At 32.4% G+C, this 14,381-nt stretch overlaps 2 long non-coding RNA genes across 2 annotated transcripts; both read left to right on the top strand.

Moving 5' to 3' along the window:
- Positions 1 to 626: 626 nt before the first annotated feature.
- LOC145117731 (uncharacterized) lies at positions 627 to 1,971 on the top strand. The gene is made up of 3 exons (XR_013712785.1): positions 627 to 1,187; positions 1,328 to 1,428; positions 1,897 to 1,971. It is a non-coding gene; the product is annotated as an uncharacterized LOC145117731 (long non-coding RNA).
- A 7,413-nt stretch (positions 1,972 to 9,384) lies between these two features.
- LOC145116099 (uncharacterized) lies at positions 9,385 to 10,974 on the top strand. Its single transcript, XR_013711870.1, has 2 exons — positions 9,385 to 9,868; positions 10,703 to 10,974. It is a non-coding gene; the product is annotated as an uncharacterized LOC145116099 (long non-coding RNA).
- The last annotated feature ends 3,407 nt before the right edge of the window (positions 10,975 to 14,381 follow it).

Below are 14,381 nucleotides of genomic sequence, written 5' to 3'. Positions count from 1 at the left end.
CTATAGAAGGCCACTGGACATCCCTTCCTACATTAAATGTCATGTGCTCACTCAGACGATACGGTATGGGACACTTTTTATCTCGTTGTTGCTGTGGTGGATTGCTCACAACGACGTTAAGACACAAGAACACCACCCCCTTGCTCGTTAAGGGGGTGTTAAGGTAATTCTCATGGTAACGAAGACGGGGTAAAACATGTATTTTGATTGGTTGTTCCTTCATCAACCAATAAATTCTTTCCTTTTTCTTCTCTATCTCCTCTTAACACCATGTTATAACATGGGAACACCACCCCCACTTCTTGTTATATCTTGTTATAAAATGTTGGATTGTGAGGTGGCAATACTTTGCTTCATAACACCGTTGCCCACACCTAATACTCTCAAATCTTCATCCTTATTCAACCTTACTCTATGTGAAAAACCCAGACCACAAAACATAGTCGTTGTCAATTGTCAAATCTGCCTTCTCTATCCGTTGTCAATTGCATCTGTTTTCATTCAGTTTTGGTGCAAGTTAACAAGATTATATTTTTTAATGGTTGCAGACTTGCAGGTTTACCAACGTCCATCACACGGGCAGCGTACCACCACAAATTCGCCGCCCTCATCACCCAGGTTCTCTCTCTCTCTCTCTCTCTAACTTTGTTGTTGTCAATTCCTAGTTTCTTTTTAGTTTTTGATTTTTCAAGTTCCTCTACTTCATTTTCTTTTTGTATTTTTGACTACGCCTTCCCCTCATTCAAAGAATGTGTACCATAGCCTGCTTCAACTTCTTAGTTCTCTTTCCTTTTCTATTAGCTTGCCTAACTATTTGTGTTTTATTTTCTTTCAATTTGTTTCTGTGTAAGAAAATTTGGGAGATGATTCATCTACTCCGCTTCTAAAGTTGAACACGATGATCAAAGAACCAGGTGATAATCAGAACATGTCTCCACACCCTACAGCTCTCCTTTTGTTGCCAAACGATTTCATCTGTTTCCCCTCATATTCAAGTGTAAACCCTAACTCCATTGAATATAAAAATTCTTATTATTCTATTGTTCTGTTAATTTTTTCAGGGAGCAAATTGGGAATTAGATTTAGTAACTTAATTTCTTTTTGGGAAAGAAAATGAACTGGGGTGAGATTAGCCCTGTTACATGTTGGATTTTATCACTCACATGCCCTTTTTCAAGTTGTTTCAGGTATGGATTGTTCAAATTCTCCTGATGTAGGTTTTTTCTTGGCTTATTGCCGTATTGGGAATTTTAATGTTGTATACAAATAAATAGTTTCTATTGTTATGTTTACATTCAGATTAGCTTTTCGATCTGCTGAATTGCAGGCAAATAAATAGAGATAATCATGTAAGCTTTTATTGGTTTGTTGAATGACGAAATTATAAAGGGGTCAAGGCTATAAAGTGTTTGCTGACCATTTTCTCAGGTTTGTTTTTTGGATTTTGTTGATTATTGTTTTCATATTCTAGTTTGATAAGTTCCTGAACCTTTTATTACCTGCTGATGCAATTTCTCTGTTGCTTTTATTGGATTGTTAGAGCCTCACACATATTTAAATGGGTGTACTACAATATGAATCATGCAATATCTTTGTCCATTTATGTTGTGTTTTGTCTTGATAGTTAGCCTACTTTCTGCTAACCTTTGTTCTTATGTTCAAACGCCTTGTATTTGTTCAACTTCTGGTTGGTCTTTTGTTTTCTGCTTTATATATTATTTTTCTAAAAATATTATATATATTTTCATTAGTTTTAACAAAATTTGGTTATCTCTCATGACCTTCAATAATTTTCCATATTTCTCATGACTATTAAATGTTGCACAATTTGTAGCTTAGAAAAATTTGTTATAGTATTCAAAAAAAATTTCTAAGCAAAGTGATTGGCAAATGTAGGTAAACGGAGAATCTGAAATGATGGACGCTCTTGAACTTCATTATCTTGAGGATTACCCTCTTCAGGCAAAAAACTCAATAAGCATTTGAATAGGCAGTTGTGTTGATGAAATGGTTGCATGTATGCATTAAATTGGCATTTGATTTGGACCTAATACTTAACTTCGATTAAAACAATCTTCACCAAAAAAGTTTATTGCAACTAGAGACCAGCACCAGTGAGTATTTGAGTTTTCATGTTTGTTTTTCTTTGATATCCAAACCTTATAATTTTTTTTTATTATTCTTTGTATTGGCCCTCAACATTCATAATCAAATAGGTTTTTAACATTTTTCCAATATCCATGCTTTGTACCGGATCATGCCATACATATTTTACATAATGTTGTGTAAAAATTGTTTCAGTCAGGTTTTAGTTGCAACATGGTTGGGTGTGTTTGGTTTTTAATTCCGCTTGTGTGGTCTATGGTTATAAATTTAGCGTCACACGTTATATATATATATATATATATATATATATATATATATATATATATATATATATATATGGGATAGGGAATATACATTACAGCCTCACCTAAGCTTAAGTACTAAACCTCTAAAATATGTCATTTTAACATGCTAAATATACCCGGTTTGGTTTCACTTGGTAAATATATCATCCTCCATAACATTTCTTTCTTTCATTATCGTTTTACCATCTCTGTTTTCTTTCCTCAATTATCGTTTATTACTTCACCCAAGTGAACATTACTAAATCCTAAACCTAAACCCTAAACCCTAAACCCTAAACCTAAACCCTAAACCCTAAATATAAACCCTAAACCCTAAACCCTAAACCCTAAACCTAAACCCTAAACCCTAAATCTAAACCCTAAACCCTAAACCCTAAACCTAAACCTAAACCCTAAACCCTACACCCTAAACCTAAACCCTAAACCCTATTGTGTCGATCTTGAATTTACATCTTGAAGTATTAATCATGAATCCATAAACTGTAATCTTTATATAGTAAAACAATGTATTTTCAAGAGGTTTAGTATCTAAGCTTAGGTGGGGCTGTAATGTATATTCCCTTTTCCCATATATATATATATATATATATATATATATATATATATATATATATATATATATATATAGTCAAGATCAAATAAGAAGGAAATTTTTGGTAGGAAGGTAAGAAGTTTTTTTTCTACATATTTTTTTCGCGAACAAACAAAATGAATCATTAGATGATTAATTTGTAAGATGATTCACAAGAAAAAATTCTCAAAAAAACATCTCGATGATTCATTTATACAATGATTTTGTTGTTATTCACTAAAATTGTCATAAAAGTGATTTTTTTCTTAATTTACTTAAAAATGAATCATAAAGATGTTTTTTTGGGAATTTTTTCTTGTGAATCATCTTACAAATGAATCATCTAGTGATTCATTTATTTTGTTCGTCAAAAAAATATATAGAAAAAAAACTTCTTACCTTCCTACAAAAAATTTCTTTCTTACCGGATATATATATATATATATATATATATATATATATATATATATATATATATATATATAAGTTAACACCAAGTGCTCATGGAAGTGAACCTATTTAGAAGGTTATAAACATACGTATGATATGTATCAAGTTAATGGCAAGGGTAAAGATGGATATAGTCCATCATAAGTGGATTTATATATCATATTATTTATGCCCACACAAATGGTATGTGCCAGCTTTACCTATGTTTTAATTTGTATTGTTTTTCTTAATCTTTTTATATTTATTCTATTAAAAATTAATCAAATTTTAATACTTTGAACTGAACTCAACCAATAAAATAATTAAATTTTCTTTGCTATGTAACATCCATTATTTAATTTAATATTAAAAGTTGTTGAGAATTTATATCGAAAAACATTAGTTTATATTTACTTTTATTAATACATTCTATCTATTAAGAAAATAAATAACATATATATACCTACATTTCTATTTTTGATACACTTATTTTTGTAAATTTATTCAACACATGTAATATGATGAATAGGCATTCGAATCATGGCTTATTAAAGAATCCAACTCAAAATTTCAAAGAAGAAACTTAATATTTAAACAACTATCCAACATTATACAAAAATAACTATTTGTAAATTTATGATTAATTTTGAAATTAGTTTGGATAGATAAATATGATTAGTTTTATATCATTGCACTTTTTTTTTGTTTATTTTTACTTTAATTTATAAAATATATGGTGGTGGTACCAACAACTAAGGATGATATGATAGTTTCGATGTAGTAAACTATTTGTTTAAAAAACTAATCGTCTCTACAAACTAAATTCTAAAAAATTATTCGCACCCGTCGTTTGTCGCGGGTAAACGGCTGGTATATATATATATATATATATATATATATATATATATATATATGGCTAGTTATAATGGGGATGAACAACTGTTGTGCGGATGTGTGAACAATGTTATTCTATGAAAATTATTAAGAGAATAAGTTGTCTAGTAATGTGAATACGTTTAATCCCACACAACTATTGTCATTTTCTTGCATTCTCACTAATTATTATTCATTTTTGTTCTCATGCATTGATTTTTTTTTCATTATTTTCATTATTACATAATACGACTCAATAAACATTATGTCAGCATTCTGACATAATGAGAATAATAAAAAGGACAAATGACATAAAACCTTTAAATTTTCAAAAATTTGTTGGTTTTACCCATTGATGAGTTTTAGGTTCAATAATACCTAATGTTTTATGAAATATGTTCACTTTTGCCCTGTATCCGGTTTAGCCGGTGGCATTTACAGGAGTTGTTAGAAATATGTTCACTTTTGCCTTGTATCCGGTTTAGCCGGTGGCATTTACAGGAGTTGTGACATAAACACGCTGACTGGACGCATTTTGAATGACGTGGCACCAAGTGGAAGCTGACATGGATGTCACCAATTCACTTGTTTAAAAATCGATAGCATAGGGAGAAGCAAAGTTTCGAACACAAGACCTCCCTTACACAAGGAAACCGATTTACCACTAGACTGAAGAATTTCTTGTTCCTAACATCGGGATATACAATATATAATGTGTAAAACTGAAACATTATTATTATTATTATTATTTATATTATTATTATTATTATTATACGTTTTTAAACATAGTACAAACACACACATATATATATATATATATATATATATATATATATATATATGTGTGTTTAAAAATATATTTACATATATTTAAATATGTTTAAACATATTTATCGTATTTATTTGCAACATTAATCATAAAAATGTTTTTATGCGTATAAAAAGTTATGAAAATATTATATATATATATATATATATATATATCCTTGAACTCGTCAAATTCACAATGTGAATCTAAATTCACACGGTGAATCCGAAAAATATATTTAACATTCACAATGTTAAACTATGAATTTAGATATTTTTAGTTTTTTTTTTTGATAAAAAATAAGCTTTAGAACTTGAAAAAAATATTTGGTTCATTGGAGAACCAATAACTATGGTTCTATATTGAACTTTTCTATATATATATATATATATATATATATATATATATATATATATATATATATATATTCGAAAAAAATATTTATAAATTTATAAATACACATTTATAAAAATTTGTATATGTTTTTAAATATGTATAAATACATAATAATAATAATAATAATAATAATAATATTCACAATAATAATAATAATAATAATAATAATAATAATAATAATAATAATAATAATAATAATAATAATAATCACAATAATAATAATAATAATAATAATAATAATAATAATAATCACAATAATAATAATAATAATAATAATAATAATAATAATAATAATCACAATAATAATAATAATAATAATAATAATAATAATAATAAGAGGAACTTTTGTGGAATTAGACGTAATATACAATATTTTAGGAATTAAAACCAAAAGAACATTCGACGTAGTGGAAAAGTATGTTCGCATCAGAACGGGAGGGGCCGAGTTCGAATCTTGTTGTAGGCTCTTTCCCGAGTCCTCTGCCTCTTTTTAATTAAGAGGAACTTTTGTGGCCACATCAGCGTCGATGTGTCGTGCCAAGTACTCTCCACGTGTGCTTCGATCGGCTGGTAACCGGGGTACCACTTAAAAGTAGGGGTGTTCATAACCGGATATCCGAAATTTCGGATAGTTGATTTTTGGTATCCGATTCCGTATCCGAAATTTCGGATATCCGAAGTTTCGGATATCCGAAGTTTCGGATACGGATTCGGATACCAAAACGGATATCCGAAAAATTGAAATTTTGTTCAAATTTGAAAGCTTTTATATTAGAAACACATATTTTTAAATTAGAAAGGCATATGAAGTAATATATGTATTTACTTAAGGGTATTATGAATATGTTTTAGTTACTAACATTCAAATTATAAGACATATGTGATTAAAATAACAAATAATGTATAAACTAAAATCAAAATTTTCGGATATCGGATATCCGAATTATCCGAAAAATCTGAAAAACACTATCCAATTCCGATTCCGAAAAATCGGATATCCGAAATTTCGGATATCCGATTTTTCGGATAATTCGGATTCGGAATTTCGGAATTTCGGATCAGAATTTCGGATACGGATATTTTTGAACACCCCTAGTGGCCAAGGAAGGCCGCGATCTGGCGGTTGACTAAAGTCAACATTGGTTGTTGACTTTGACCGTTGTCTTTTAGGTATGGTTGACTTTTGGTCAAATTTCTATTTTTGGAAGGTAGACTTAGGGTTTACCTTGTGTAGATTGTTAAGAGGTGTTTAACACCCATCTTTGGCAGAGAGAGTTGTTAGTTGAGGTCGGTGCGACATTGAGTTGGGGTTTAGTCGACTTTATGATTCAGGTGCGTTTTCATCACTGTACTTGTGGGTCGAAGGAACCAATGCCGGCCCACTGGATTATGTATCCTGGTATATAGGGTGATGTTATGCTGGATATATGTTAGACTGGTAGATATGTATGATTATTTGTATTTTTTGGCTATTGAATGTTATTGTATATGTCGACATGTTATTGTTATTGTTGGGTTGAGGCAATCTTGCTTTGTGTTGAAGGCCAAGATACCCGGGGCGGTTCGGATAGACTGTAGGCCCTGCGAGGCGGTCCAATCAGGTCGAAGTCCCGGAGAGCGATCGAGATAGGATGTAGGCCCAGTGAGGCGGTCCGGTCAGGCTGAATGCTCGGAGAGCGGTCCAGATAGGTTGTAGGCCCTGCGAGGCGGTCCAGTCATGCTGAAGGCTCATGCATGCATACTGTTATTTGTTTGGTTGTGTGTGGTGCTTTGGGGGAACTCACTAAGCTTTGGATTACAATTTGATTTTATGGTTTTAGGTACATTAGATGATGAGGGCAAGGCGAAGGCTTGATCGTGCACATTCTCCCGGGTTTTTATGAGAATTGACTTTGGGATACTCTGATTCATGTTTATGACTTTTGGAAACTATGTCTTGTGATTACTTATGGTTTTGGATTGGTTTCAAAAATGAAAAAATTTTACCTTGATTTTTGGGATGTTACACTCTGCCGGTGGGTCGGTCGGCCACTAGATGGAATAGGTTTGTTCCTATTAAATTTAATGTTTTCTTGTGGCGTTTTGCGTTAGACAGGCTCCCTTTAAGGTTGAATTTCGTTGATAGAGGAGTGGATTTGGAGTCAATTCTTTATCCTTGTCCGGAATGAAGAATATTCCTCACTTGTTCTTTCTTTGTTCTTTGGAAAATCAAGTATGGAATCATATTGCTTTGTGGCTCGATTTGCGGATGCCTTCTTTTTCTACGCCTTCGGAGATGTTTGCTTGGATTGAAGCACGCTTGGTTCGTCGAATTAAGAGAGTGATTGTGTAATCGGTGTTTATGACTACCATTTGGGTGCTTTGGACGTATAGGAATGTGGTTGTTCGGTCTTCAAAGTATCGGAAACAATTTATTTTTGATAATATTGTTGAGTTTTCGTTTCACTGGTTTAGTTTTCGTAAATGTAAGGCTAGGATTAGGGCATGTTCGGCAAAATTAGTTTGTAGCGGGTAGCTTGTAGCTTGTAGTATTTGGATTTGAAGCGTTTTGTTTAAACTAAACGCTAGAAGCTTGTAGTGCCAAACAAAATTTTCTGTTGAAAACGGAGCGTTTTGTCAAACGCTAGAAGCTAGAAGCTGTCAAACGCTCCGTGCCGAACACACCCTTAATTAGCTTGCTTGGTTGAACAATTTAATCTCTCCTTAATTTTGTATGTGCTAGCTCCTAGCTAGCTTTGGTTTTTTAGTTTTTAAAATTTGTTGTTCAAAAAAAAATATGGTTCTGCTTAAGTCTGAAACGGATATTTCGAAGATGGTAGTCGTATTTGCAAAAGCCCAAAACATTTGTCATTTTCCTATAATCCAAAAGAAAAAAATTGGTCATTTTTTGTGAATATCCTTTTTTTTTTTGGTACATCATTAGCCCTTAAACTTGATTTTTCTTGTTTAGAACATATCATTATTACCGGTTATTATAGGCCTAAACGGTTCAATTTGACACCTTCGATGACATACATGAGGACCTTTATTTTATATTTCACGGGAAAATTAACTAGATTTTATGGAATCCATGTGATTTTTCAACCTCTCTTTTATATGCTTTTTTATGGGAAGAGATACTCATGTCTTCAGCTTAATATATGTGATTTCGTGTACACATACAACATACAAGGAGATCAATGACAACAAAAGCATATAACTGAAAACAAATATAGAAACAATATCATTAAAATTTTGTTTAAATATATTGAATATTACTGCACAGAGAATATTTCAGAACATCTAGAGAAATAGTTGCAAATACAACTTGGGAAATAATATTTAGAAAATTCAAAAACATAAAAACCTACATATGGTTTAAATTCTACAAAAAAAAAAAAAAAAAAAAAAAAAAACTCTTAAAAACAAAAGCTTGATTTACTTGTTCTGAGTTGGGTTTGGGCCGCTATGTGGTTTCTTTCTCATGCTCTGATTAAAATGATGGAAATTACCATTGTGATTTACCGGCTTTTGCAACGAGCGTTGATCTTCTGCAACAGATTTCATAAGCAATCTCCTTGAATATATGTTGGTATCTTGATATGACAGTGTCCGGCTGTTAATGCTCTTGGTGCTACTGCTACTGCATTGGACAATATATATTTGAAACAGAAATAAACATGACAAGATTGCCAAAACCCTCCTATGGATCTTCATCATCGGTGACGGCACTTTTTGGAATTGAAAACTTGAAAGGGATCTCCAATCAGCAGATGGGATCATCCTAGTGAATATACCCATATATTCACTATTCCCATATATATATATATATATATATATATATATATATATATATATATATATATATATATATATATATATGAATAGTGAATATACCCTTTATGGGTATATCCATACGTTAAAGTTGTGTCGTTTGGTTACTGATTTCGTGTGAAAGAAAAGTACCAGACTTGTGAAATTTGTTGTCTGATAAAATGTTAAAAACCTTTGCCACATCCCTTTACAGACCGGCGTTCCCATCCGGCACCACCACTCACCCCTTTTTCCTCCTCCTTTCTCTCTTTTCACCGGAAAGTTGCATCAGACACCGTTGATTCATTCACCACGCACTGATTTATCAATGAAGACAACGGGATGAGTAATTCACCAAAAAACGATTACATAGAAATAAGAATTCATCAAAAACGATTTCAATAAAATTAGAATTCAATTCGGGGAATTTAGCGAAATTGCAATTGACAAGGAATTGGGTTCGATGTCGTTTTAAGTTCACCGACCCTTTTCTTCCTTGTATCTTATCACATCCAAACTGATTGCTATGAGTCCTCCAATTGTTTCCATCATATTGAATCACAAAGATTCATCTTATTTCCATTTGAGGTTTTTTTATCATTTGATTTTCTTAACTTTTTTTCTAGTCAATCACGTGTTTCGATTTTATGTTTTTACATTGAGATGATTAATTGATAGCAGGTTTATTTATATGGTGATTTCTATATATTCATCTTATTTCATAGAAATGTTTATTGGAGTGTACACCAGGTGTTTGATTAAATGCCTTAGTGAACTTTTCTGTCAATATGGCTTGAAAGGCATAGGCTGTTATCGAGAATGGGTATCAGATCATAAGACCAAGACTAATAATTGCATTTGGTGTCCAATTTTATGGTTCAATTGCCAATAATTTTAGATTATTTTTTGGCCATGTCTGACTAGTCAAGGTCTGTCTATCATGGGTTTTGTAAACATGAATGTAGTACTACAACTATTGAGGTATAAGAGCCATAATGTTTGTTTTGGATGCTGATTTTTAATAATACTACAATTCCATTTGGCCATTGTTTTCTTTTCTTGTGTGAAGTCGATGATAAAGATGATGACTTGATGAGGGCATTTATGTCAAATCAAAACTTTTTTATTTTTCAGTGGAGTCTGATGTAGGATGATAAAAGATGTGAAATCCAATTTTGATATAGATTCGATTAGCTACCCTTCCACCTGAACATGCCAATTGCTCTAAAAGATAGAGTTTGTTCTTTACCATAGCATGGCATTGTGAATGACTTGGTTGATTCATATTGTAGAAATTGAATGATTCATACAAAATATGTATCCAAGATTGGGATTTTTTTTACATCAAGCATTGCATGACTGTTTTAATCTCTTTTTAACCATATTTTTTTATACTTTGTTATTGTTTTTCTTCCTTTTTAGGTGCTCACGTGTACTCTCTTTGTTGTTTGAAAAGTTGTGAAGGTAAAATGGTCATCTTTTTCAGGCCTTCCTGGTAACACTCACGGGACATTTTGAAAAGTTGCAGGAAGAATGTATAGGGTTTCTTTGCTGGAGATTTGGTGGGAATACTTTTAAGAATTGAAGAATTGAAAGAATTGTAGAAACTCTAGAAAAAGTTTGTGTTGTTGTATAGCAATGTACTTATTCTTTTTTTATTATTATCAAAATGACCAATGTACTTATACTTTTAATAGATGTATGATCATACTTGTCATTAGCAACATAACTAACAACTTACTTAGATTTATGAGGAGAAATAGCAACCCACTTTTCATTTTATATCAGAAATATCATTGTATGAGTAGACATATCATCATATTTTCGTTGAATGACCTGAAACATTTTTATTAACAACGGTGACATCATGGTTATTTCTCATTTTATGTTCAAAAGTAAGACGACAATTTTTAACCTTTTGAGAAGGAGAACTGCAATACACTGAGATTTGTTGATGTCGATGAGTAAACCAGACTACTGCAGGCAATGTTCATGAAGGATCTACAGAAATTTTTTTTGAAACTTATAATGGTAATAATGAATTTACAAACAATATAATAGTAAATACTATTTAATAGAAAAACTAACCAATAAGTTTTAGTAGTTTGGTTGCATGTGCACGAATTATATTTTCTTCATCTTTGAGATAATCAAGCAAATGGTTTGCTATATCCTGCCTGCCACAATTAATTATGTTTTAGAAAATAATAACCAAAAAAAATAATAAAAACTAGTAATAATGGAGGCATGTTGCATACCAAACTGAATGTGAAAGTGTAGCTTGTGAATGCGATGAAATGTGGATGACTTCTAAAAGAACATCTAAAGCATTCCTTCTTTGAGCAATATTTTCACTACCAAGTCGCTTCAAACATTAAGATTAGAAGTTTAGAAATAAGTAGTGGAATCAGGCTTCATATCGTTGGTTAGTAATTAAAATTCAACGATGTAATATTTAATTATAGGACGACATATCGAATATATGATTGAATTCCGATTTATGTGGAATCGTTTTTTCTTTTCTATGAATCACGCTTTCTGGGGAAATCGCTTTTTTCTCTGATCTTTGAATTCCGATTTATTTGAAATCATTTTTGCGGATCACAATTTCTTTAAAGCAGCTGATGATGGAAGCAGATAATCAAGGAGAAATTAAGTTTCGCTAAATTCCGTGAATTGAATTTTGATTTTATTGAAATCGTTTTTGATGAGTAGATTAACGAAACGTAGTAAGGAATTTCTTTTTCAGAAAATTAACACACCGATCAAAACTATTTTAAGGATCGGGTACCTAATCTTTTATATATATATATATATATATATATATATATATATATATATATATATATATATATATATATATATATATATATAAAGAGAGAGAGGGGTTCAAATGTGGATTGACATATTGTGCGGACGTGTGGCCAATGAGAAAATATGTTTTTTGATAATTTGAATACGTTCAATATTACATAACTATTGTCTTTATTACGCATTCTTACTAATTAAATCGTCTATAAGGTTATTATAGATTTTTTTTATTAGGACAAATGACATAAAAGCCCTTAAGTTTTCATAAAATTGTTGGTTTCACCCTTTGAGTTTTTTTGGGTTCATTAAAGCCGCAATTTTAAGTAAAACCGTGTATTTTTACCCTTTTAAGCGGTACCCCGGTTACCAGCCGGTCGAAGCACACGTGGAGAGTGCTTGGCACGACACATCGACGCTGATGTGGCCACAAAAGTTCCTCTTAATTAAAAAGAGGCAGAGGACTCGGGAAAGAGCCTACAACAAGATTCGAACTTGGCCCCTCCCGTTCTGATGCGAACATACTTTTCCACTACGCCAATGGCCACGTCGTGGTCCTCATGCGATCGAACAAACGGGAAATTCTCAGTCGCCACGTCGTGCGACCTATGGTCACGTCATGGGAAATGAGATTCCAATAACTTAATGGATTAAGCTCTTTTTTTCGATTTCAAGAGCTCCAAAGCTCAAATCTAGTCCATTCGATGGTCTAAATGGATAAATTTTCCAACTTTGTCAATTAAGACACCCAAAGAGATTAAGATCTCTAATCCTAAGTCAAAATAAAGCCAAATACCACAATGATTTAACCATTAAGCCCTTAATCTGAAAAGTCCTTAACCCAACCACTCCAGAAGGGTTTTCTAATACCAGATCTATCATAAAGGGGGAAGCTTTATGGACATGCATACCAATACATGTCTAGAATCCAGTTTACGTCAAAATGGGCTAAAAATGACCAAAACTCTTGCAAGATCAAGAACCCTCAACCAAAACCTAGATCTACAATACATGTTGCTCATGGGACTCAGGATAGTCATAAAGTTGCCAAATTTATGAGTTCCTTCCTTCCGAACTTGCTCAAGCATGAAGAACATGGGACAATATTCAAGATCTAGCCACTTTAAGCCATAAAGCAAGAAACTTGGACACTTACAAACATCTAGAGATTCCCAAAATACTTCTTCACTTCATCCAAGAAGCACCACAATCTTTTGCAAGGCCTTTTCTTTCTTCTCAAGCAAGCAAGGTCACCAAAATGGACTCACAACTCTTAAGGAGGAATTAGGGTTAGGGTTTCTGAAATTTGAGGGTGATGGAGGCTGATAATGAACCCTAAAAATGACTTAGAGGAGTTTAAATACAAAGCAAACCCTAAAAGAATCATGGGCTTGGGCCAGGACAGCTGCCACACCATGGCAACCTTTGGCCACGTCGTGGTAATCCAATAACACACGTGACCCATTAAACCATTTCCATGTCGTGGCCCTCCTTGGCCATGTCGTGGCGTAGGATTTTCTCCAAAACTAAATCTTTGGTCCCTGATAAAAGTAAGCTTAACCAATCTGGAACACGAGTGTTACACAGAGTATGATCATCAATATGTTTCCTAGCAAACTTAATAGAGAAAATCCCAGAAGAATCAAGATCCCACCTCCATTTATCCGGAACCTGAACCAAGGAAACAGAAGTCAACATCTCTAATAAGTTATCATATTGCAAAGCCTCAACTCCACCTTGAATAGGGCGCCGTTAAGAGAACCTCCAACCATTTTTAGACCAAAAATCACAAACATAGGCATTCTTCATTGTAGACAAAACAAATAATCTATGGAAGTGAGTTTTAAAAATTAGACCTCCACACTAAACATCATTCCAAAAATTGTCAACGAGCCATTCCCAATATCAATGGAATATTATTAGAAGAAATAACACCACTATCATGTAACCTGTTTATGGAACCAACAATTTTTTTCCAAACGCCACCCCTACCCAAGAGAGGCCGAGAAGCACTCCTCAAGCCACCATAAACACCATGCAAAGCCTTAATAACTTTCATCCATAATGAATCAGATTCATTAAAAAACCTCCAATCCATTTATACCACAAGGAAATATTAAACGCATCCAGGCTACCAATATCTAACTCATCAATTTCACCCAATGTATATGATTATGACTATCATCCACCCCCCCCCAAAAAAAAGAGCTCTACAAGCCTCCAACAAATTACAAACAGTAGTAGGAACTCTAAAAAGATAGAAGAAATAAATACTCAAACTTCCCAAGACAGC

The sequence above is a fragment of the Lactuca virosa genome, chromosome 5, assembly GCF_052849685.1.
Source record: "Lactuca virosa cultivar CGN04683 chromosome 5, Lactuca_virosa_CGN04683_v6, whole genome shotgun sequence".
NCBI classification, from domain to species: Eukaryota; Viridiplantae; Streptophyta; class Magnoliopsida; order Asterales; family Asteraceae; genus Lactuca; species Lactuca virosa.
The sequence above is the reverse complement of the archived record's forward strand: the minus strand, read 5'-3'. Positions and strand labels throughout refer to the sequence as shown.